The sequence below is a fragment of the Vidua chalybeata genome, chromosome 2 (assembly GCF_026979565.1).
Source record: "Vidua chalybeata isolate OUT-0048 chromosome 2, bVidCha1 merged haplotype, whole genome shotgun sequence".
Lineage (NCBI taxonomy): Eukaryota > Metazoa > Chordata > Aves > Passeriformes > Viduidae > Vidua > Vidua chalybeata.
The window spans coordinates 23654077-23677756 of NC_071531.1; the positions used below are offsets into that span (position 1 = coordinate 23654077).

The 23680-nt window shown below is 34.2% G+C and overlaps 1 protein-coding gene across 1 annotated transcript in view; it reads left to right on the forward strand.

The window, feature by feature from the left end:
* MYO16 (myosin XVI) overlaps nucleotides 1–23680 on the forward strand; it is a 353672-nt gene that overhangs the window by 211124 nt on the left and 118868 nt on the right. The gene's annotated exons all lie outside the window — the stretch shown is intronic.

Sequence of the window (23680 nt, forward strand, 5' to 3'; positions counted from 1 at the left end):
AGAATGAAAAAATATTCATTCCTCCCTTTGCTAATTTGCATTTTACTCTTCAGTCTTTTCTAAGTGTCACTGAAATGAGAGAAGGCTATTTAGTATTAATGATCTTCTCCTAAACTAACTACCTTTGAAATGAGTATAATGAGTAACTGTAAAAAGACCTATAGTAATTAAAATTATGTAAGAAGAATGTTTTCAAGTTTTCATATCTAAATCTTTTTCCCATGGATTTTTTTTTTCTCAACTTTTTCATTTTCCAGTCTGGCTAGTTACTTGACTAAAATAGCAGTTCTAGATTTAGGACCTGTAAATAGAAAGACACCACATTAATTTTTGTAGATAAAAGCTTCGTTGATTATGACTTTTTTCTTAGATGGAAGTCTTCTGACTACCATTGTTTGGTAATGTTTTAAGCTGTTACCATTTCTGTATTATATAGAATAGCACATAGCACTAGCTCTGAAGAAACCTCAGGTTAAATTCTTGTGCTAAAAGTGATTCACTTCAAAGCAGGGAGAAGAAGAGTTAAATTCCATATTTTAAATTGTTTGAGGACTTTGAAGACCAAAAGTATTCTAAGTTCCTGCTGATTACTTTATTTCTCTTCTAGCATACGTTGTTTGGAAGCACTCATTTTGTTCAGAAAATGAAACAGTTTGAAGTCCCTTTGCAAGAAGCTCAGACAGAAAAGAACTTAATGTAAACCTCAATAATTAGATTTATATTAACAAAGCTTTATCTGATAAGATATCTGATAATCATCCAAAAAGAACAAAACAGTATTTCTAAGTAGATGTCTGAACATTGCAGTACCAAAGCTTTAGAAGTAATTTATATCGAAATATTTGCATAAACCTGCTTTTATCAATAAAGCTTTGCTTTGCCTATGTAGAGTAGATTGTATCTTGCATTATTGAGAGTGTTTGGGCCAAATTTTTCTTACCTTAAACTCCTGAGTGCAGTACTTCATTGAGCTAGATCTTTCTCAGCTGATAAAGTTAAATTAGGAATTAATTTCTACTGCATCAAACTTACTCATGAATCAGGAAGGCAGGATCTGGCCTCTTTTATAAGCTCATTATTTCTGGCATAGTCAAATTTTGATGAGATCACATAATCTGGTAACATCCATAAGTGATTTTTAAATGTTTTCTTTGAACAAGTGTAATCTTGTTTCAAATAGTAAAATTAACTAGATAACAGGCCTTTTAAAACCTTTGGCAGGTTGTTTCTGCCCAGTTGTTTTTTTGATAATTTTTCTGTTCCTCTTCACATTGCTTAATATTGCATTTTTATGTAGAAGATTCTACAATCTTAGTAAATAATGGCTATTAAGATCACAAAGTAACCCTATTTTAACATTGTTTTCTTAAGGCATTGCAATGTAAGAAATAAGATGTAGCATAGATTTTTAAATTATTATATTAGATAAAAGTACCTCAAATATTTAAAGTAATTTTGTCAACATGATGCTGCAAAAGATGAGATGTAGATTGTGTTTTATATAATATATAATCCTGGACTGAGAGTTAATGTAAATTTCTTAAAGGGGAAATCCCTCCATTTTGGAATCACTAAGAATCTCTGTAAGGCTGGGGTGTCACCCCGTCGTCATGGGGAAGTTGTTTGGTTGTAAATCTCTGCTGTTTGGTGTTGTCCTGAGAGGGAGCTTGAGCTCAGGAACTTAAATATCTGTTCTTGCAAGCATTGTAATTGCTGAGGCATCATGTGAGGACAAATAGCTGCACACTTTCTATTCAGCTTACATACAACTAGGATCGCAAAGTAGCAAAAATTTAATCTACATAGGGAAGGATTTGAATGAATACATCTCCCATCGTATCTGCATGTGGATCATGATGGATAAAGACAGAAGTAATTGCTGTAAGGTAAGATCATTTTTCAAGATTGAGCAAGGGAAGCATGTCAGAAATGAAGAGAGAGTCTCAAAGGGGAAGTAGAGGCTTTTTGATTGACAACTACTCCTGTGTGTTCATTATATTCGGAAATTGATTTTTATCAGCAGATGGTCGATTGAAAACTTCCAAAATTTCTATTAATTTACGGTGTTTCAAGAACTCTAGGACTTTTTGTCTTGATGATGATAATTATGTGTAATACAGAGACATTAGCAATTTTAAATTATATTCTCAATTTGCTCTTGATTTGCTCTGGATTACATTTTTTATTTTGGGTGCAGATTACACCAGTCCGTGACTGTAAGCTTTACTTTTGTGGTTTCTGAAGTTTAGCCTCACAAAAAAAGCATGTACTAGCTTTTCTAGCATGTTTAGCTTTGTCTCATAGTTACTGTAGGTGCTAACTTAGCGATGAATCTTGCAACCAAGGTGAAACAGAGAACAGTAAGAAAAGTGACAGTGGTGATAGATCAATTTGTAAATGATCTTCAACGCTTGTGAAGAAAGGATTGGAAAGAAAAGAAAAGATCATAGCAATAGGAAAGAAAGTATTTTGGGAAAATCTTCCAGAAAATAAGTAGAAAGTTCTGCTTTTGCTGCTTTGGGCCAATTGCTTCATATTAGTATTTCTATTTCAAAGCTGTGGCATATAGAACAATGTAAGAATGTCATTGTGTAATATGTATATGTAAGATACTCAAACATACTGTTATTAAAAATCATGTCTTTATATTTGTATATTTATATTTAAAAATATAGCTTAAGGCCACTTAACTCAAGAAAATTATTTCTGAAAAGATGGTAGGTTTGAGACCTGTTCAACTTGATGTTGTCATTTTCAGTTTAAATAAGGTTCCTACTTCTCCTAATTCATTGTGCTGTAAAAACAAGTGAATAACTTCAAGCGGAGGAAAATGTTATATACACATTCATGCAAGCTGAACTGTGGTCAGGGCATGCACTTTTTGTATTTGCATTATCAAACTGCTGTTCCCAGATGTGTAAAACTTTCCTTTCTCCCATGGAACAATGCTGTGCACTGAACTGTGTGTTCTCTCTGCCTGTGATGTTTCTCACAGTCCTTAAAAAGCAGTGAAACTCTTCTGCAACAACAGATGTAGATCAGTTCATGGAACTGATGTACCTTCTTTTGCAGTTTTTCAGTGCAGGTGCCCACTTCACTCTCAATAAGAAAACTTTAATATATAAAGGAGTAATTTTAGTAAAGTGATTGATTTTTTGTTAAAGTCTAAACTAATCTAAATCTTGATCACTAAGGAAATAATTTCCCATTCTAAATTATAAGGCTGGTCTTCAAAAAAGAAGGCTTAAAAATTAGTGTGCTAGAGTGAATAAAGTAGAAAGATCCCAGTAAAGAGAGCCTTACGTATGATTTTTTCTGTGTTTCCAGTCATCATCTTTTCTAACAAGCACTAATACAATGTGTTCAAAATAATGATTATTCTAGTAGCATCCATATTGATCTCCACTCCTCCTTTCCCTTACATATAAGAGCCCAAGGTGTGAATTTTCAAGACTGTGAGTAGCCAGTTACCACAGATTTCCTCTTTTATGGATCATGAAGACATTGCACATTTCCATACCTTTTCTCTTCCTTTTCTTTCCTTGTATCTTTGGATGCCTTTTTTTTTTTTTTTTCCATCCATTTGATTAGGTTCTCATTTAAAGCACAACAGAAAGAAATGATAATCTCGAAACTACCAGTTTTTCATACTTGTGCTATTTGTCCACAAACCTTGCTGGGGTAGTCCAACAGTCAATTCATAGAGAAAAGCTGTAGGGGTTTGGGTTTGTTTTTTTTTTTTTTTTTTTGTTTGTTTGTTTTGTTATTATTTGGGGTTGTTTCTTTTATTTTGGTGCTTGTTTTTCTATTTGGGGGTTTTTGATTTGTTTTGTTGGTGGGTGTTTGTTTTTGTTTGTGCATGTGTTTTGTGTTTTGTTATTTATAAATTTTCCCCACATAATCAGATAAATAGGCATTTTAGGAATGTTCCAGTCCTCTGATGTTTCCATGCTCTTTCCTTGTAGTCAAGCCTAATAGATTTTTTTTTCTTATGCATATTGACTTTTTTTAAACTTTCAGTACGACCACTCAGTTCACAGAGTGATTACACAGGACCATTCTGATCCCTTTGCTTCACAGTTTGCTTGATGCTGATATCTGTGTATGATGACTAGAGGAAAATCCAGGCATTAGGCTTAAGGAACAAAATTAGGTGGATTTAAGTGTTTTGAATGGAACAGCTAGATCTGTAAGAGTTACATCAGATTTTCCCATCCTGCTGAAATGATAATTTCTATGGGAAGTGCCAAGTTATATCACTTTACCAAACTGCTGTTAGACATTGTGTGATGAAACTCAGCATAAGATACTACCAAAAATCTGAGTCTAGCCCAAATAAAGCCTAATGTTGAGACTCCCTGGTTGAGGATCAACTTAGTTTTAAAATCTTGCTGACAGAAACTAAAGCTCTAGGCTATCAGGAAATTGGAATTAATTGTATTCAATTTTAGGAGAAGGGTAAAGATCATACTCAGAGGTTCCTCGGTTCTATTCCAATTTGCATATTGGCAGTGTCAGCACAGAGGAGAGGGAAGCTGTGGCAGGATATATTAGGATCACCATCACCTGAATGGTCATGAAGATGAAATCCTTCTTCCAAAGAGACCTTCTTCTAAAGATCTCTTAAATTTAAAACAAGCATTCAAATTCTGGTTGAAAAAGTAAAGTTGTAATTTTTTTGTTAATGTTTTGTACAGATTTTCCTGTCCTAACTTGATTACGTGCAGAACATTCCTTTTCTCTGAAAATCTTGCATTTTAAGTACATTAACATTTATGAAATAATGCAGTGATACTAGTAGCTCAAGCTGTGTACCGTAGCATGCCAAGAGAGCAAAGGGTACACACTTGACAATCAAAGAGCACACTTGACAATCTTTCTAAATAATGTGGTAGCGTGAAGATACAGTTTCAAACACATGGAAGATTTCAAAAACAAGAGAGTTAGGTCTAAGTTATTTTTGCTGGAATTTGTTTCAGTACAATAAGTGAATATGGATAGGTGAAACCCTTAATAAAATAGAAAATAGTTTGGGTTGTTTGTTGTTTTTTTGTTTTCTTAACTGCATGATAGCAAATCATATTAAAAAAGTATAAACTTCCATCAGTTTACATCTTCCTGATAAGATTTACTTATATTTCATCTGTCTAGTGAAAAGCTTTAACTGTGAGCATTTGTTTCTTGACTATCTTCATGCAATGCTACCATGAAAACCTGATTTACAATGAGTAGTACTATTTTAAGGGCAAGATTTGTACATTCTGAATGTAATGAGGCAATTCCATTTACTTATGTTCCAGCAAGGTCTGACAGTTAAACTAAACCAGGCTAGTTATCAGGGAGGTAATGGGGAGAGATATAAAACAGATCTATTTTTCTGAGATTCTGGAGCAGATTTAAACTTGTTTCAGTGAGTTGAATATCTAAGTAATGTGGAATATTTTCAATGTCAAAAGAATTGTCTAAATTTTATCTGTTGTCTTTTGTGCTTTGCTTGTTTACTTTGCTGTTTACCATGTATTCTTTTCCTATCTACACTGTATTTACTGATGTCTGAATTTTTAATTTTTTTTTCTTTTTTGAGACTGAATCACATTTACTGCATGTAGGTCATATGCATATTCCAACAAAATGTGCTTTCACGTTGTTCTTTTTAATATTTTTCCCTATCTTCTCATAGGATAGAGGTTTCAGCCTCCAGTTCCCATTTATTTCAACTGATAATAGTCTTTATCCCAATGGTCCTACTTTCTTCAATTTTCCTTTGTTTTCCTTATTCATGCAGGTTTTCTGAGCAAATAGTGCTCATGAGTTTATTTAACTTGGTTTATTATTTATGTAAGCAGGAATTGAAACAAAAGGAATGTTTATGGGTTTTTTGAGTTTTTTTATTCCTTAGCCTCTTTTCTTCTCTTATTCTTTTTTTGAAGGTCAGACTCCATTAATCTCTTGGACCATGATCTTCAAGTGTCAGTTTTGATCTTTGCAATTCAGAGAAGGAAGTGTGTAGAGACAACACCAAATGACTGATGTGTGTGATTTGTTATGCTGGATAGTAATAATCATGACTAACTCAGTTTTACTGAGGATGGACACCAGAAACTATACTATATGTTGTATTAAGATACAGCTTCAAGTTTCAAAGTGATATTGATTGACTAGAACTAATATTATCTAATTCTAATGTAGCATTTCACAATATGTATTTTCAGATATATCTGGGATTAAAAAATAGAACAGAGTGTAAGTTTGGAGATTTTTTTTCATTTAATATTAATTTCTAAAAAAGAGTATTCGAAAATATTGATCTTTTTTTTTTTTTTACTCTGTGGTCTAATTAATCTCATTTTACTTATTTGTGTACTTCAGTTCTGTTCAGCTAACTTTTAGGCTTAGTCTCATATTTTAGGCTTAGACTGCCATATTTTTATGAAAACTAGATGGAACCCAAAGGAGCCTATTAGCATACAGTAGCTAAGAGTTTTTTTTGGTGTTTTTTAGCTGGGGAATTATGATGACCAGACCATCATAAAGATGGTCTAGACTAAATCTTCCTACTTAAGATCATCACTGTGCATGTTAATATTCAGGAACAACTGACAATATTGTCAGTGTTGAAGTTAATATACAGTTTGTTTCTGAAAATTGACAACCTTTCCTCTATCTCAAACCCCCTTTTTGTGAGAAATTTGTCGATAGTTGTGTCCTACAAGATACATTACTAGGAGGTTGGCATTGCAATTGCAGAATATATAATCAGGATCAAATTTTAGGTTTTTGAAACAAAACTGAAATGTTATTTATCTGCTTTATTTTGCAAATTAAGTGGTTGTTTTTCTATTTGCAGATTCCTACATCACATACATAAGGTATACCTCTATATTAATTTTATTTCACAATATTTGTTTTGAGTATCTAGCTGTGCAGTTGTTTTGAGTGGTTCATCCTGAATTCAGGGTTAGTTACATACACACCTACACACTTGCATTCTAATTACATGTCAAGATATCCAAAGCATTTTTCTTCTTGAAAGCAGAAACAACTTAGCTTTGGATTTTAATGATTAATTTATTTATTCCAGTTTTGACATTAGCAGCTTTTAATGTTACTGCTTTATTCCCAAAGGATACTTTAAAAAATCATACCTCCAGTGATGTTTAACAAACATTAACTTACTTAAAATTCAAGAAGAATTTTTATTTAGCAAGGTAAAGGTAGTAAAATTGCTCTGAGACAGCTCAGGGTCTTTGTCTGAGGTCCCAAGTGTAATTGTTATTTGTCTGGCTTTTGGAATAAATGCTGTAGAAATTCTGCTTTGTTCAAGAGTTCAAATCTGAAACTCATATTCCTTTAGGTATTTTCTTTCATTTGATGTTAACAATCCCCTCTTCATTGTATTACTCTTCATATATATTGATTGACTAGTGGCAGAGGATGTTCATTCCTCCACTGGCAGACTCTGAGAGGCAAAGAAATCATTCATTTTGATTACCTCTCTTTCCAACAATTTTTTTTCTCTCCATCATAACTCTAACAAGCTGAACCTATAAAACTATGTGTAAATGAACACATGATGTTTTCTCAGGAATGAATTTTACATTTATAGTGGTATAGTGGAGTCAAGGCACTCTTCTTTGTATTTCTGTGTTTTCTTTAATGAACTTAGATATCTGATAATATTTGGTAAGTTACATTCCCTTGGTGTCAGTTTGGAATAGAAAAAATTGCATCAGACCATATAAAAGTGATCTGGATTTTGCCTTTTTATTGCTTTAATCAGTTTACTTTTGCACGTTTAGTTTTATTCCACAAACTTGCATTTACATCATTTGACTGGCATTGATACCATTTGATATTCACTTGATTTAGAGAGCTTTGTCTTTCTTGTCTTCTTTGGTATGATGTAGAAACAGGTGCAAAAAATAGAAGAATACTCTGTCTTTCATGTCTGTGGCATGGCATGAAAGATGAAGAATAGGAGGCAAGAAAAAACTGAAATGTATTTAATTCAAAAGAAAGAAACAAACTTGGTAATTAAGAACAGTGGGATCTTTAGAGTCTACTGAACACATCTGTCTTAATTTTAGCAGAAAATTATACATACAATAAAACATTGTTTAGAATAAATTGCTTTAAGTGGGGAAAAGCAAGTGTAAAAATAAACATAACGTGCAACAGATGATTCTCCAATTTGTTGTGAATTCTGTTGATGAGTATCTTACACCTTAAAGTTCCTGGGCCAAGTTCAACCTTTTGTTAGAAAAAAAGAGAAATCTCCAGAGAGCTATGAAAATTATATATATTCAGGCTAAATTTGATCCTCTGTTGAAGAAATTAAGTCCTCACTGTTTAAGCAGCCCACCAGTTTCATGTCAGTCAGAAAATGGATGTAGCTCCAAGAGGTGAAATTGCCAAAGAAACCCTGGCTTGAAAGTAGATGTTATTACTCACATAAATGGTCAAAACGTTAATTTGGCTTTTCCTTTAAGTACACAATATGTCTCTGCACTTTACTAGGTTGCTAATCATCTCATATGTGGAGGGAGATTCAGTGGATTCAGCTCCTGAAACCACTTAGCTATTACATTACATAAATCTAGTGTGATAACACAGTTCTGCAATTTATGTTTCAAAAGTCACTCTTAGAATCGTTTTGATACAATTACTGTAGATGAATTTCCAGTCAGGACTGGGTGTTTCAGAAATTGTTATTGACATACAGAACCCCAGTCATTGAACCCAGCTCATCTCAGTGTTAGATCTAGTGGAGCTGATAACTCTTCACCGTTGTTTGAACTTGCTGCCTTCACTCAGCTCCCTGTGCTGCCATGTATTTTTCATTGCACTGGTAGCCAGCTCTTTCTAGGAAAGTTAGGCAAGGTCAACTCAAAGTGTAGCATAGTTTTTTTCCTCTAGTTCTTTCATTAATCATAACTCAAAATTACCACTACTCTGAGGTTAAACCTGATTGTGTGAGATTAGTGCCATTTACAGTTTCCATTTACTAATTTCCACAGTATTTTCTGAAGTCAGTTACTGAAACTGAGTTTTGTCTAAAATCTACAAGTAACTAATTAAAATTTTCTGAATATGCTACTTGAGTGGTAATGACCAGAGGATGTCAGGATCCTAGTTTTGTACAACTCCTAAGAATGGCAACTCTATCACTCTGGCTTCTGAATTTATTTTATGCAATAGAATGTGGGACAGAATGGTGTGTGAATTTCTTTTAATGAGTCACCCATCATCCAGATGATCTTTGGAACTTTTTAATTCTATGAATAGGTCTTGTCTGTATCCAGTTAGCTTATGACATATCTCTTGGAATCATGGCACAGAGTGTACATATATATATATATATATATATATAAAATGCACACATATATTAGCCTGTTGAACCATGAAAAGGTGTATTTTTTACCAGACCTGAGCAAATGGAGCTCTAGATCAGACAAGGAGACACACTGGGGAGAGCTGAATAGGTCCGGAGTGTTTCAGGTTTCTGGATTTTGAATTCAATGATCTTAAATACCTTTTCCAGACTAATGATTTTATAATTCTCTGATCTGTGGCCTGTCTGTGATAATAAGCCCTATGTTTGTCTGATTGCAAGTTTAAACATTCCTTGAACAGTATCACTATGGGTGAGAAAAATTACTAGAACAGATGCAATTTGTACAAAGAGAGATGCAAATCAAGAAAGCATTCTGAAATAAAGAACTTACTATGAATTTTCTGCTGACTGAAATGATAGGAAAAGGCACTGAAACAACATAGAAACACCATTTGACCAACAAACTGTATTGGTAATCATAATTGTAGAGAAGTGTAATATATGGCTTCTGACAACTCTTGGCACCTTCTAATTTCTACTTTAACCTTTGTGGGATTTTAACCAAATCAAATCATAAAATTGATAGAAATCAATTTACCAGGCTGGCATTACAGCTTAGTATTAAACCTACACAGTAATTGCAGTATTTACTTTGATGCTGGTACACTGACACCAGTTTTGTGTTTTGTTTTCAAACAAGAAGAGAATTATGAAGACTAAGAAAAGTGCTAACTAACCACCGGTAAAAACATGTCTGTGGTCTTTCACTGTAAATAATTGAAATAGGAAAATAAGTTATTTCATAGAATAATTTTGTTGAAAAACATTTGGAGACTATCTTATGTCATTAGAATTTTGAAGCATTGATTAAAAACCATAGAAAATCTGTATGACCCTTCTTTGTTATAAATATTGCCACTCTGATCTAGTGGGTGGCACCCCGGCCCGTAGCAGGGGAGTTGAAACTAGATGGTTTTTAAGGTCCCTGCCAGCCCAAGCCTTTCAGTAATGATGATGATTCTATGTATTTTTCTATTTAAATCATTGTTCTCTTGACTTTATTTTTTTATCGCTTTTCTGTCTCAAATAAAGATGTGTTAACACTGGCACTGCCTAGACATTGTCCTAGTATTTCTGAGTATTTCTTTGTGATTACTTCTGTATAACTCATAACTCATGTCTTTGGGTTTAGAGACATCAGATTCACTATCAGAGATATATCTGTACTTCCTTGTAGCTGCAGTCCTTCCCCCATTTTCATCATGCTCTCTGGCATTCCTTTCCCACTATATTTGCAGATCCATTATGTATATTTTCCACATTTCAGACCTAATCTCCTGTTTAAACAGGGCTCCTAAATCAGGTAGCAATTAAGAGGAATGGAGCAGAATGTATTGAAATATGTCTTATGATGAACTGAACTTCAGTGAGTATGTTACAGAATTAGGTTGGCCTCTAAGACAAAACTGGAACAAATGGGAGCATCTCCAATTCTTTGATTATGTAGTTGATTCTGGAGCCTGTTTCTTAAACATGCAATTGCAATCCTCTCCAATATATTCCCATTCCTGCTTCCCATATATCTTAGGAGGGAAAGGACTACTTTAAAGCATAATTTATTCTGTGATCATCTTTCTTCTCTGTTTATTTTTATTACCTTTTAAAATTGTATGTGTTTTCATTTTTGTTAGAAAGCAATGTATTTAAATGAAACCTAGCTTTGCAATCCCTATGTGTAAATACAGGATTTCAGCACTAAGACCCAGTAGGAAGTCTCTTTGTCCTATTTTGACACACAAACAATGAAAGTACTCTAAATGTTCAAATGTGCTTTTGGAAGGCCAGTTTATTCAGTATTTTATACAGTATAAGGTCAGTGTATCTTCAGTACCTAAGTAACTTGCTTAGATGTAACCCTTCAGTCGAGATCTTGGTGTGCAATCTCTGAGGTTTACTTCAGGTTTGCTGAGCTTCAGTGTCCTTGGTGCCTTATGAGGGGCAAAGGAAAGCACTGCAGGGGATTTAATGTCAGAAGTATTTCATTTGTGACCTTTCATCCAGCATGATTTTATTGTGAGGCCTGAAAAGACATGAGAGAAACAGGCACATACACTCATCTTGTTCACATTTTGGACTGTCCTGGAATGCATTTGGGACAAAAATGGTCCTGAGGCAGGGGGGCAAAGCTGGTCTTGCTGAGCATAGGAGAGCAGATGGCAGTTCTCCATTACTGAACCCTGTGTCCAGCATCACGTAGCCTGGTGTCTGTGTGAAAAGCAGCTCTTCTTACATTAAGGGAGTGGCAATTGTTGATTGTGGATTGTTGATTTCTAAATAGATCACATATATAAATACACATGAATTTGCTCCGTTTATAGTTGCAAGGACAATATTCTGGCTTTGTAGAAAAAAGTAAGTTACAATAAAGTTTGGTACTGTGCCAAATCATATATGTGTAGTGTATGATACTTTCTTAGCCCATGAAAGGTGAATTATCATTATTGATTAATTAATTAATTTTATTAATACTTCTAAAAAGAAATTTCATTCTTGAGTACATAATATATATTTACCAGTATTTCAAAAGTTGCCTAGTGTCTTGGGGGAGCCTTACCTTTTATTTTTAACCAAGTTAAAAGTGCTTTAAATGGATCTTACTGTTCAGAATTATTTGTTTAATATACACATCTGAATATACATGGTCATACCTGCATATACAGGAAGAAGAATGCCTCTTGTACATCATCTTATCTGAAATTGATTTGTGCACTACAATCAGTGGTAATATGAAATAATTTTGAAGCATATTATCAGTATTTTAACTGGATATTGGTGAAAGTTATAAGCAGGTTTTCTAAGCACTTTTTATAGTTTAGACCAGATACTGTGGCTCTTAACACAGTAAGCTTTATTTAATGAATCAGCATTTTAAAACTAGCAAGTGCTGGAGGAGAAATGGCTTTGAAGCTCATAAACTTCATGACATCTGCCTGGCAACCAATGCCAAAGTCTGAACACAGAAATACAAAATTGCTTTTAGTTGTAGGAGCAAAGTTCAAACAATTTTTGAAGCATTTCAGGAAGTAGATTGGACCAGTTTGCACTTGCATGCAGACTGGCTTACCGTTTTTACATCTTCAGCAATGCTTATTATTTGCTACTTTTTCATCACCATCAACATTATGCTCCTTATTTCATGTATATTAAGCTTCAAAATTATAGTTTTAGAGTGGTAGTTGACAGATTTTGTGATTCTGTAAAATATATGAATCATGAGTCACACAAACAGGTCAAGGTATACTGTCTGTATTAATTCTTGTGTTACCATCAGACGTGTGAAAATTTCTATTTTGAGTCACTCCTATTGAGCATTCATTTTTTTCTTTAACGTAATAATTCTAAATTTATGTTTTTGTGTGATTTTAGGAACAGGATGCTTGAGTCTCTGATTTCAACCTATTCCACAGGATTATCGATATAATTAGGAAAAAAAAACCATTAAAAAATATAATTAGGAAAAAAAAAACATTGAAACCTACCAACATTTAGCATTTTGAGGCTAAAGACCGATATGTATTTCTTTGCTTTCCTTTTCAGTATATCCACTGTCTATAAAACTCATATACTTCATAGTACACACAGTCTTACAGAATTATTTGAAATTTAATTTTATAAAATATCAAGGCAAAACTACTTACTAGATAACACATGAGCTTTCTGCACTAAAACCAGTTTACAAAACACATACATAACTTGTAATTTTGTTAGTTTAGAAAACTAAAAATAAAAGTGTGTTCTGGCTGTCATCAAATCTGTCTACAGTGTTTAGTTATGCTGATACCTTACCTCTTGACATTAACAAAGCTATTCAGATTTTTAAGTGCTGTTTTTGCTACTTTATTGCACGAGTTATGAAAAATATGTGCACTTAAATGATAAGCAGTAACTCCAGCTCAGTGCTACAGGGTAACAAGGTTCAAAGGGTATAAAATTTGTTCAGATTCTAATATGTTTAAAAACTGGTGGCAAAGGGGGAAAAAATAAGGAATAATACATTCCCTTTTTCCCTGAGAGAAGAAATCCAGAAGCTATTCATTATCATGTTCTGGAAATGTCGTTTACTTCATTGATGTCAACTGTTTTGCTTTGTCTTTATCTCATTCCTGTTTACATATCAAACAGTGCTAAGTGCAAAGCAGCTTTTCCTCACTAAGCAGAATACATTGTCCTCCCATATTCACATGAGATATTTAAAGAAATAAAAAGGTTTGTTGAAATTTCTTACTCTGTGAGTTTGTAAGTATGGTAGAGATTGGTGGAATTTATTTTTGAAAGGTAATGGCTTGCTTTTATATACTCAATACCCTTCATCCCAGCAGTTCTGAAAGCATTTTTTAAAACATATGTAGAACTATGAAGTCATTAATTTTCAGTCAGGCCAAACAATCCTAAACTTTAATTATACCTAAATTGCATCTTGGGATTTAGTAAGTAGTCATAGGAATAGCTAAACTCTTACAAAAATTTAATATATTTCAGTGAAATAATTCACAAATATTTAATATGAGGGCAGTAAACTGACCTAGTTGTAAGAAAACTGGTTTTTAAATGCTTATATTTTGTATGCAACTAACCCATATCTGAGATTTTATGATTTCTACGTGAAGCTAAAGTAAAATTAACGGATCTGGTAATGTTGAATTTTTCTGATGACCATTGTGCTTAATAAGGACTATTACCCTGAACTGGATGAGAAGGAGGAATGGGGACTGCAAAGGAAAAAGCCATACGCTTTTCACATGATTGTACAAGTACATGGTTCATTGGGCAACACTAATAAGGGGAAGGAAGGGATTTAGCTTGTTAATCCATGCTTCTTAATACAATGTCACATTAAATGACACCCACAACATGCATATCAATTGTGTTAGAGCTGGAACTTGATTATGAAACACTGCTCCATCCTCCTGTGACATTGGCTCTCTTGAGAATTTTCAAGCAACAAAGCATCAACTAATGAAGATTTTGTAATAATGTTCTGGTTTAGGCTTTATATAATGACAAGTAAAGCTGAAAGATAAGTCTGTGTGGCTCACTGTGAAGTGTATCAGAGACTCCCCAGATGGTGTTGAGCAAGAAGTGCCATGGTTGTGTTGGGGCACGTTCATCTAAGCTAAATATCTTAGATGTGTTTTCTGCACTATGCCTAGGTCATACAGTTACAGTTCAGGAATGTTTGTGTATCTTTGGAATTGCCATTGCATAGACTAGAAATAAGTGTAAGATAACATAATTAAGGCCTAAAAATTATGTAAGCAATGCTTGGGTCTGCTTAAAGTCTAGGTCACCAGTACCATTTATTTCCTCCAAACTCACTCACCTCAGTCTGCCTTTTCTTCTTTCTCAGTGAACCAGAGCTCAGCAGAGGGTGTTCACCTATAACTTCCAGTTATTGATATTTATTTTGATACTAAGATTCAATGGAAATCAGTGGGATGAAGCATGGGTTTGAAGTTAGTTACACAGACGTGTTTTGCTGAATTGGGACAATACACAGTGGTGAAATAATTCATTATTCTACTTCACAGTACTTGTAAACCTGACAAGAAAAGAAACCAACTTCTTGTTTTTCTAGTGGCATAAAATCACTATATATGATGTCATGATGGGCATGGCCTGTGTCTGTTTTTGGAACAAGCATTTTATAGCAGTTGGCACTGAGAGCACAATTGTGCATTCTTTTAAATGACACATTTTAATTAAGGTCAAGCTGTAAGAAAAGGCTTTACAGCATTGGAATAAAATGAATGTTTCCAGTAGGTATTCCTGAATCCATTCCATCTGTCTGATGTTCTCTTCTCTGAGCTATGGGCACAGTATTTCCTAGCAATTGCCTATAAAGCTGACTTATAGAGAGGCTCATGCATAGCAAGTGACAAGTCAGTTCTATACCCTGCCTATTGTCACGATTAGAAAGAATTTGGACACCTCTGTGTGAGGGGAGATATATGCAGGAAATCATATCCAGGATGAAGATGATTTGAAAGTGCCTGGTTTCAATCATCTCTTCTAAATTTCTTTAACCAAACAGCACATAATGGTTTTGGAGAACTATTGCGTGAGAAGTTTCCATAGGCTTAGAGCCAAACAAACAAACAAACAAAATGCCCCAAACAAACAAATGAAAACAAAACAAAACAAAACAAAACAAACAGCAGGAAAAAAAAAAAAAAAAAAAAAAAAAAAAACAAAGCATGGGGTTTTTGTCCTAAAAGTTGGAACAAAAACCTTCTGGCTTGGATAAATAAATACTAAGTATCAGGATCTCAGTTTTAAGATTTTTTCTTTTTTTAATATTTTATATATTTTAAAAATATTTTTAATATTTTTAATTTGTGAAAGAATTTATTTGTATGTTATTTTTATAAAAGAAATAAGAGCTTTATAGACAAAATGCAGAATTTCTGATTCACAACATGATCTGCAGAGGCTTGCCTAATTAATTATTGATAGAGAGTCCTGTATTTAGTGGTCAGTTTATCTTGAGTATTTATTCTTTGCTCCTTCAATGTAAATTATTTACCCAATAATTTTAAACTCCTTTTAGCAAACAAAATATACTGTATTTTGTGTTCAATTGTGCCAGAGTAGGAGCTGATACTATTCTATTTCTTTCTGGGTAAGTTATAGAGGTATCCTACTAATAGCAGAGAAATTACAAGTGGGCAAGTGGATCAGCAGAAGAAAGCACAGCAGAGAAGTTTTAATTCTTTACAGGAGCCAGTTGGCCAAGTGTCTCAACAAAGAACAGATTATGACATTCAGCTCTTCTCATACATTTTTTTTTTCAATTTTTTTTTCTTTTACCAACTAAAGGGATATAAACAGAGAAAAATAATATTTTCCTTTGCTCTTGGTTTAAAAAAGGCCTCCAGAGATCTGGTATACAATGGTCCAAGCCTTTGTATCAAGACAGGATCTACTGTGCAAACAGAGAGGTCCTTTGAAAATCTATTGCCTCAGCAGCACAAAAGAAAGAAAATATAACTGATTTGTGAGCTAATGCCAGGGCAGTTTCATCTGGGTTCGCATTCATGTTCCCAGTTCTTAGCAGGACCATGATTCTATCATTCCCAGATCTTGAAACTTGTGATTTTCTACCTCAGGTTGGTATTTGGAATGATTTTTTTCACTTCATAAGTGAACTTAACTTAGAAATAAAGTCTAACTTAAGTAAGTTTGAGTTCATTTACTGTACACCTTTACCCAGAAGCCCAGTAGAATAAAGATCTTATCCTCCCTGAGTGATTATGTGCAAGAAAGGATTCTTATTCAGGCATCCTGGTAGCCTTATTAATAAATAATTTCATGTGGAAGGTACAAACCATTTAATGTCTAGGTACAAAATCAAGCTAAGCTGTATTTACTTGGAGATGTGGTGGTCATAGCATGTGTCCTGACAATTATTTTGATCCAGCTTGCATTGGATATTTTCATCAATTCCAAGAGTTTGGTCCTGTGCCCCCAGTCTTTTTTTAAAAAATCCAGGTATTTTGAAGGTATTAAAAAAAAAATCTTAAAAGAGGTTTTATTTGGTTTCTAGCTCATAAAAGGTAATTAAAGTGTCTGGAAATTTTCTGATTATAAATTGGACATATCATTTTTTCTTAAAATGTGAGGTTAATTTCTATAAGATTTGAGTTTTCTAAAATTTTAAAAAAGAAAGATGATTTAGAATTTATTGTCAAAATATTTGGTTTCAAGATCAGAAGAAATTTTCTTCCCCATAAAATAATAATGCAGTACTTTTTTAACTACTATGTAGACTAGTGGAAAGGATTGCTTACCTGAGCAGAAAAGCAGAAATATTATCTTCCTTTTTGACTCATCCTTTGGTAGGAGTTCGGTGTTTAAGACTGGTCTGATTTTAGAACCCTGTCATCCCTTCAGATATTGAACAATGTAAATTTCTGATCAAATTTTACTCCTCCTCAGATATCTTATGGCTCTAACACCTGTAGTCAATTTTTGCATTTTAGGGATTATTTAAAGGTCAATGCAGTGTCTGCAACAATTAAAGATCTATTTTTGCTTCATGTGCCAGCTTTCTGGGGCCAAAATTACCGATATTACATGAGATAAAAAATAAAACAGAACAACAAATGCCAGTTCATCCGAGAAATTAATTAAATGTGTTTCATAGGATCACAGAATAATTCATTTTGGCAGGGACTTCAGGGGGTCTCTACTGTACTGCCTGCTCCAAGCAGGACCAGCTGGCAGATCAGATCAGATCAGCTTGTTCAGAGCTTTGTTGAATCTTGAAAACCTCCACATATATTCCTCCAGACTGTGTAAATTTTCATCTTTGTAATATCTTTCTCAGTCTTCTGTAGGTGACATTTAATGAACTGTTTTGCTCCTAAGTCTATTTTCTGATACATCTTTTGCTGCTGCTTTCCTCTGGGTTTTTTCTTAACTGATCCTGACTTTCCTGAAATGGGATGTCCCAAATAACACAGAGTAGTCCAGTTCAAGCTTTAACCATGCTAGGTATTTTATGACTCCTATGTTGGCCTATGCAAATAAGGGTGTTATATCTAATGATTAATTTTTTTGCATTATCAAGGCATACTTGACTCTCATTTAGTTTATACTAGATGCTGTTCTGATGATCCACTGCCTAATCAGCCTTACCTGCCTTGAATTTGTACATTCAGTTATCCTTTTCTCTTATTCTATAATTGTTTGCTGTTGAATTGTATCTTTTTAGTAAGTCATTTCTGTTGGGCCTAATTCCTGGACAAATTATGCTTTCATCTGATCTCTGTCACCTTTTGTGAACAATAAAGCAGGATACCCTCATTCAGTCCCTTGCTTTTCTGTGCAGTTTTGGTAGTTTGGTTTTGGTTGGGTTGTTTTTCTGGGTGTTTTTTGGTATTAAAGATATGTCCTCTGTTGCTAATCTGAGCACAGATTGTTCTGAGTATAAACAATTAGAAAATGAAGATTTTTGCCAGTAACCTGAGGGGTTTTTTTACTGAAGATCTTGAAGGTGGTTGCTGAAATACTTATTACCACAAGCAGCATTTACTTCACTATTGCCTAAAAAGTTTCAAGACTTTTTTGTACTGATTTTCTACTGTTTCTCTTATGTCAAACCTGGTATAGCCTAGAAAGCTGTACAACAAAATGGAGGTGTGTTATCCTCCATCAGGAAAGGAGTCAAGTGGGAAGCAGCTAGATGCTAGCTTACAAACAAGCCCAATTAACTTTTTTAAATCGTAGGGATTTATCCTAAAATTTTACAGTGACTTAGAACCACGTAATGATATAATCCTACCAAGAGTTCTTTTAATTATTCATTAAAAGGTGTATTTACTTCAGGAAATTCCTCAGAAAAGCAGTGTCCATCTGACAAATTCATGGTTCATCTTCAATTGAAACCCAATTCTAACAGTCCAGACAAAAGGGAATTTCTGGTGAATTGGTTGCAACCTACGAATTTATTTCAGACAGTTTCGCTGCCAGGTATGACTGGAACCACTGCAATGAGGTAGATATTTCTGTATCCTACAGAGCAATATGTAATATTGTGTGTGGCATAAAATGGCTGCTCTTACAGAATATGTGAACATTTCAGATGTCAGATTCTACAAGTGCAAAGTGATTAGGATAGTGTTTTGGTAATGTTTAATTTATTTTGTTAGTGAAATATCAAGGTTTATTATCAGATTTATTTTTGTCTTTTCACAGATTTTAAATAAATGCAGCAGTTCTAAGCATAAACAGAAATTACATAAATTGTTTATGTTGAATGAGGCATTAGTAACTTTGTTACTAAATGCTCTTGGGTTACAGTTCAAAAGAAAATAAATTAATGTAAATCAGGTATTATTTTGCTGAGTTTCTGTCAGTGGCAAACTGATAGTCAAAACTTTTCTTTTTAGTCTTTGCTTGTCTTAGCTAGTTGAAGCTTTAGTCTCATTATTTGCTCAATCATCTAAGCAGAGGATTAATTACTTGAACAAAGTTTTTAAATGGTGGGGTTATGTAGGAAATTTTGAAATATGCTTATGTCACAAAAGTTCAGTATTGTTCAGGTAAGCTAACATACATATTTCTTCTTCATATTTGAGATCTGTGTACCAAATATGTAAGTCAAATAATTGTGATGATGTGTAACCATTTTAATGAGAATGATAAGGCAAATGGTAAGGTAATTATGGAATTATATGGGTCGATAATGTTTAAGAATTGAATGCCATACTAAGTATTTTTTTATACTCTTGGTTGTACTAGTCACACCCCTACCTGAAAATATGATTTATGGTGTCATTCTAATGATGGTTCAAAAATTGTATATTATGATAAACAATAAACTAAAAAATTACCACAATTTCTTCTAAATAGTATTTTTTTTCTTTTATAGACTAGAATAGATGAGATTGCTACAGTGCTGCAAATTAGAACTTTTAGGAAAAAATCAGAAAGAAAAAGTCTATAGTCCCTTATTTTTCTCATGAAATTGTCTATCTAATGTACCATCGTGCTTTACTGAAAGTGACTATACTGCAATTCAATTAGTTTATCTTCTTTAAAAAAATAATTTTTGTGAATCAGTGAATTTCTTCTTTTCTGAAATAAAAATCACTGACCATATCTTTAAAACTTGTGTGCTGATAAACTGTCTGTTAAAAGTTCTAGTCTGATGCCAATGTTAGCATGGGGTAGCATTTAAACAGTTATGCATTCAGGAAAAATGGATTAATTACTAGAACTGCAGAAACTCTTTGGTTTGTCACTTCTGAGAGATATAAATATAATTTGTCTGAGTAGCTACCTTCAGTTAAGAGGCTCAACTTCATCCAAAATCTGAGAATCTTTTTCTAAAGCTACAGTAAACTAATTTGCCTGTGCATTTGCAGAATGAATTTCCCCACAGAGATATGCCAGTAAGGCTAGTAAAACTGAACTAAGTAAGCATGAAACTGGTGCACAGCCTGTATGCATCAGATATTATGGAACATCAGCTCTGGATTGTATAGCAATAGTACCTCTTTTACTAAAATTATCAGCAACAAAAAACTCAGGAGTCACCAGATCTGGTTTACATTTGAACACAGACTATTTTGTTGGAAACTTATAGGAACATTACACACACTCAAGTAACATCATAGTTTTTCCTGGGTATAGTTCACAATAGCAAAAATCAAAGTAAAAATAATGAATAAAATCTCCATGGTAGATTCAAAATCTAAATTTTAAGCAGTTTAGTTCCTCTTCATCACCAGCAATGCCATTCTGCCCAGGCCACTTGTATGTCAAAAGACAAAAATACACTGTAAATATGAGGAAAGATACACATCCTAGAAAAAAGTTTATATTTTATGTAAAAGTGATGTATCTTCAACCAACGAATGTTTATTATTATTAGGACTTTTGCACTGTGACACATCTCTTTCCTCTTTCCTTAATTTTGTAGAAGAGGGGACAATTTAAGGTTTGTTCTGGACTCTAGTTCTTAAGCATAAATAGGTGACAGTAGTAATATGGACACAAATGGTGTCTCAAACCCTTTTAGTCCTCAACATCTTTAAGGTGGAAAGAATGAGCTGCCAGGGAACTGTTTTAAAAGAAAAATAAAATTCTATCTAAATGTTACTAAGTTTCTGAGGCAGAATGAACTTAATAAACAGGAAAATATATTTCCTTGTATGGCTAGAATATATCATGTTATATTGTATATTTCCTACATTTTGTGAGGGTTATATGATACCCAGCAGCAGTTCCAAGTAGTCCATACAACTGATCCGTCCTTAATATAAGTATACTCTATATTATCAATGTATAACAGTCAAATGTCCAAATCTTCAAAGCAATGTTTCATATTTCATTAGTCCTTAAATAGTTTGGAAAATGAGTGGGCCTCATGAAATGTTATAAAATAATTTAATTGCTTTTAGACTGGGGAAACTAAATTGAAGTGCACCTTAGAAAATGTCCAACTGCATCCCTTTCCAAGAGCACCAGCACATCTGCTGATTAAGTCTTCAGGACGTGTAAGCTGGGAAAGTCAGATTCTCTTCCAACAGGCAAGTCCCAGCAGCTGCTGCAGTTTATGGATGGTTTGTAGAGCCACAGGCACCTGGTTTGGCAGGTACCCAGTTTACCCCCTGCTGAATCAGCAAGGGCTGTGCTGAAGGCAAGAACTGGCACGTGTGGTTTCAGCTCAGCCCTTTCCTCTCAGGGAGTGAGGGCTCTGCACCACTTTGCTGTGCTGCAGCCTGCTCTCAGAGGGGTTGGTAGTACTCAGCTTTCTGCAACAGCAGTACCCACCAGCATTTCAGCTGTGCAAAAAAAGTGCTGGTTAAATGGGGTGCCCTGAAAAGGAGAAGTGTGGAATGTTCTCCTCACAGAACAGGAAAGACTACTCCCTGCTCAGTATAGAGAGAGACAAAGAGTTATTTAGGGAGAAAACCATTGAGGAGGAAGCTTTTTTTGCAGAAATGGCCATATGCTTCCAACTCCTACAACATTCAACAATAGAATATTTTGACAGCAGAGTGGCTGCTGCTGTAAATCTCTGAATTATGGAGCAAAAGTGCCACCAATTTATGATGCATAACGTTACTGGCATAAGCTCATGCAGCAGTTCAGAAGAGTGGAGAGTTTTCTGATGGATTAACCTTTACACCAGAAGGTTCTATGCCAGATGCAGTATTAAATGTATTCTAGGCTGCTTTTGAACCTACAGGCAAGGTAAAAATCCCCAGAAAAAAAAAAAAAAAAAAAAAAAAAAACCCACAAAACAACATAAAGCTGGCTATACTTTGTATCATCTGCTTTAGCTGATTTGACAGCTATGCTATCATTTGTACCTATCTCAGTCTGACAAAATGAATGTTTCAGTAACCTTGCGGAACCAGTGCTGAGCCCTGGCAGTGATGCTCACAGACACATGTTCTCAATGGTTTGTGAACCACCAGCTTTATCCACTGATATGAGAGGCTTGTTCATACTTGAGATAACTGCTGAATTAGTCCTCCTGTGGGTGCAAAAGGTACTTATGCTCCCAGGCACACATTTTTTAACCCCATCATTCTTCTTCTGCTCACGTACTGGGGTAAATTATGCCATTATCACTGCAAGGGGAATCCACACTGGTAAATCTGATATGGATTCACTAAAAGTGCACTTTATGTTTCATTGTTGGTACTATTTAAACCTCATCTGTTAGAAAAGTGCAAATACTAAATAATTCTTCCTACATACATTCATGTAAAAGGGCATCCTTATAAGAACTACCACCCCTACTAGAGTGTTTCCAAACCTTCTGTGGTAATAGTCTCCTCTATGTCTCCTCTATAGTGGTATGAGAATTTTCAAAAATTAAACCAGTATTGTTTCCCATATTTAATTGACAGATCGTGGACTGAACATCAGTAGAGAGCAGAATAGTTGTGGGGAATTCTTGTTGTAATTGTGGTGAAGGGTGAGGGCTGAAATGTATGTAAATTGTCTACCTTTGTTGGTGTAGTGATGATGTTATTTGACAAAGGTGTGGAGAATTCTTTTGTTTATTTAAGTGACATTTGTGAAGATTGCAGATTGTGTGATGAATGTGTATTTTAATGATTATGCTAATTTAATGAAAACAAGAAAAGAAAGTATCTTACATTCTCAGCATTATGTAATTAGAAGTCAGATCCTGTAAGATATTCAGACACCTCATTCTTAGTGATTTCAGCTCTATGAAGATACCTGAATACTTTTAAAAATATGGACTTACTTCAAGAGGGTCAAAATAAGTGGTTGTAAATACTAGATTGCTGCACTTTTCAATAATCTGTTTTGCTACAGTTTGTGATTAATCTCTTTTGTATTATTACTCTTTATGTTGATTACGTTTTCTTCTTTCCTGAGTCATCTGCTGCATGAGTCTCTCTCTTTGCTAATCTGTTATCTCTGTTAATCTCTGCTAATTGTTTTTAGGAAGATAGATAAAATTGCCTTTTGCTTTGCAGTGTGCAAGGCAGTACAGCTTAAGGGCTGTACACTTACCACTCTGTGTACTTGGTTACTGCTTCATTTTGAGAGTTGTTGAGTACACCTATCACCCATTCAGCTGCTGGGAGAAGGAATGATCACCGTGGTAGTTAACGGCTAATCTATTCCCATGTCAGCAAGAGGGGAATTTAAAGCAGTCAGAGCTATCAGAAGTTCTCCTCAAATCTGCCTTCTGAAGGGGCATCTCTGGTAGTGCAAAAGTGGCAGAACTGGCAATAGTATAAACCCAGTTTGAAATTTCAGCTGCCATGTAGGCTAAAGTTGGGGTTGGGCAGA